Here is a 3,633-nt window from a genome sequence, read left to right as displayed (position 1 = left end):
GTAGGAGGAGGCCGAAGGAAAGGAAGAAGACAACAGTTCACGAGAGCAGGAGGAGGAGGGCGAAGGAGAGAGGAAGAAGACACACATGGAATTCAGTTGGCACAAAAATTACTCTCGTGACCGATCCCACAGTATTTACTAAACAAGTTGATAAAGAGGGGGCATACATTAGGCATGTCCTTAGATAAACTGATTGATACATTTACTTGCATTTTGTCCATAGCAACGCACAGACATAAGACTGAGTTCCTATTCAGTCTGATATTTTTAGTAGAAGGTTTAGTGTCAATCTAAAACAAAATATGATTTGAAAAGGGGCAAATAATTCTTGTTGGGCCAAGTATTAATTTCCTAGGAATTTATTCATGATTCAAATGAAGTTGGTTTCAACATGACAATTATCAAGGGAATTTTTAGAATAATGCGACCATTTTATTTTTATAGTTCAAAGAAATAATATATTTGACTTTACTTTAAATTTGAATTTTGATTGATTTTTATCAAGTGACAATTTGGCTTAGTTAAACCTAATGACATGGCACCATTAGGGTGAGGTCACTGTAGCATGATTCTCGGGGTGTTACAATGATGATATACGAGATAGAGTTGGGGTAGCACCGATTCAAGAGAAGCTCGTCCAACATCGTCTGAGATGGTTTCACCATATTTAGCGTAGGCCTCCAGGAGCGCCAATGCATAGAGGACGGCTAAAGCATGCTGATGATGTCAAGAGAGGTCGGGATAGACCGAACTTGACATGAGAGGATTCCGTAAAGAGAGATCTGAAGGACTAGAGTATCACCAAAGAACTAGCCATGGATAGGGTTGTGTGAAAGCTTGCTACCCATGTGCCAGAACCATGAGTTGGTTGCGAGATCTTATGGGCTTCACCTCTAACCTACACCAACTTATTCAGGACTAAAGGCTTTATTATTCTCAATATAAAAGATCTAATGAATGTGTTCCCATTTTATATAAAAATCATCTAATTTGCATGAATTCAGTTTGTGGAATTCACTTTAAATTGTATGTGGCTACGGTTGGATGGTGGGTCCCTGCTCCAGTATGCGCGGACTCAGGTGTCCGATTTGAGGCTCAGATTTGGAGATGCCCTAAGAGAAACTCCAACACGCCAACCCAAACTACCTGCGTGTGTCCGTTCGGGTTGAACGAACACAAAAGTTGGCAAAAACACCAATGCAAACGGACCAGCGTCCGCTTTTTGTCCGTGCACGACCCATTTTAAGCCCAAATTTGGGCTTCGTTTGTGTCGGCATGGACGCGCACGTCGCCCACCCTTGTCTTCCTCCTAGCCTGCCAGTCGGTGGCATATCAGCCCCATTTCCCTTCCTTTCCCAAACAAACCTCCCGCCCGCTTGCTCTCCCAGCCGCTCGCTATCGATGAAGCGTGGAACCCCGATGCTGGCCTCGCCTCCACCCTCGACAAGCTCCGTGCCCACAAAAAGGTGGCGGCTCCCAAGCCGAAGAAGGTGCTGAAGGACGTGCAGTAAGCCGTTCAGTCGGCCAACAGGGCTGGCCGGAGGGAGGTACATCTGAAGAAGTTAGAAACCGTGGCCGCCGCCGCACAACAAGAGGCCGCCATCGCAGAGAACAACGCCCTCGTTGCTGCGGCCACGAAGCAGGCCCTCCTCATACTAGGGTTCAACGATGGCCTCGGTCATCATGGGCTCGTCACTACCACCATGGCCGCAGCCAGCACGGGCTCGTCGGCAACCCGTCCGCCATGGCCAGAGCCGCCACACACATCCACCATGCCGCAGACACCCAGCTTCCATCCCCACCCGTAAGCCTCCCATTTCTCCACCTCTCCTGGGGATTGTTCGCTGGAGGTGAGCGTGGTCACGCCGGCCACGCCCGCGCGCATGGCCATCGACCTCAATGCCACACCTGCGGCCGGTGGGTCGTCCACTGGGGACCAGAGGAAACACCCGCGAGAGATCCTCGCCGGTATGCACCTCGACGCCCACAGCATGTTCGACACAATATCGGCCGCAGACGACGACATGAACAACCATTTCATCATGGAGAACATCATCTTCGAGTACGGTGTGGGTGTGGTGCCCTTCGATCCCGACGAGACCCAAAGCCAAGACGGCCGAGGCCCCTTCATGGATGACCACGAGGGCACGGCCGACACCTTTGCTCAAGGCAATGTTGGCATGGCCGACCCCTTCACGCAAGACCAAGATGGCATGGGCAACACTTTCCCGCAAGGCCACGAGTTCCCCGAAGACTACAACCTAGAAGAAGAAGATGAAGTGGACATTGAGGGGAGGCTTTGTTTTTTGCCGACGAGCTCACCACCTAAGCCAATGCAAACAAGAAGTGCCAAAGCATTCAAACGAAGGCATACACAAAGGATGAAGATAAACTCCTTTGTGAATATTGGAGGGACAATGGACAAGACCCCAAAATCGGCGCCGGGCAAAAGGCGTCAACCTTTTGGCTAAGAGTCCGCCGCCAATTTCATGAACGCAAGAAGTTCGCGCCGTATTAGATGAAGAGCCAGTATAGGTGGGTGTCCCTCTAAAAGCGTTGGAGGGTCATACAATAAGAATGCAACAAGTTTTATGCCACCCTTGAGAGCATCGAGGGACGTCCCGTGAGTGGCCTCGACATCGAAGACATGGTATACACTCCTCCATCTTCGTTTTCATTGTTTCATGCTTGCATGTCCATTGCCCATATGAATATGCATTTGTGTCTTCATTTGTAGGTATTTCAAGTTTTGGAAGCATTCAAGGCCCAACATGGGAATAAGCCGTTCACCCTCACCCATAGTTGGATGGTCATAAAAGGCAACGAGAAATTCAAGGAGCAATATGCGGCCCTATGGAAGAATGGAGGGCCAAAAGCCGTTGAGGAGCATGGTGAGGGAGAGAAGTCGCAGCCGCGGGAAAAGACCAACTCCAAGAAAAAGGACAAGCGTGATGCGACGTCGATTGCCTTGCAAGCAACTTTGTAAGGCATGATGATCCAAAAGAATACAAGGGAGGAGAAGCGTCGGCAAGACAAAGAAGAGCAAATGAAGACCTACATGGAGATACAACGGAAGAAGTTCGAGATGGAGGCGGAGATGTAAGCGAAGAAGCATGAGATGGAGGTGAAGATGCAAAGGAAGATGCTCGAGATCGAAGCTACCAAAGCCAAGACCAAAGCAAAAGAAGTGGCACTCTCTTGCATGTCGAAGGGGGTGGAGATCATGAAGGTGGACTTGATCACGGTGTCCCCGAGAAAGTGAACTTAGTTCGAGAAGATGCATGCCGACATGCTCAAGCTTAATGATTGATTTATGACGGAGAGCATCATCTTTTTTGTATGCCAGCAAGTGTGCTGGCATGACCACAGTCAAGATAGCTTGGTTAAATTCATACTTTTTTTGTGTGTGTTGGCATGTGTGTCGGTCGCTGTCAAGTGCGTCAACATGAACTATGTGGTGTTTTGCGGAGACTGGCATTGTCTCAACTATGGGTGATGTCATGGCTATTGGCATGATCTCTGACCACGGGCATTTTTCAAATTTAAATTATTTTCTGCACGGACAAAATTTGAGTCGGCCGGTTGGGTACACCGATTCTACACAGACGGACGAGCTGACAATGGATCAAAGGA

The sequence above is a fragment of the Triticum urartu genome, chromosome 3A, assembly GCF_056163025.1.
Source record: "Triticum urartu cultivar PI428250 chromosome 3A, HENAU_Tu73, whole genome shotgun sequence".
Taxonomy (NCBI): Eukaryota; Viridiplantae; Streptophyta; class Magnoliopsida; order Poales; family Poaceae; genus Triticum; species Triticum urartu.
This window is presented reverse-complemented; position numbering follows the sequence as displayed.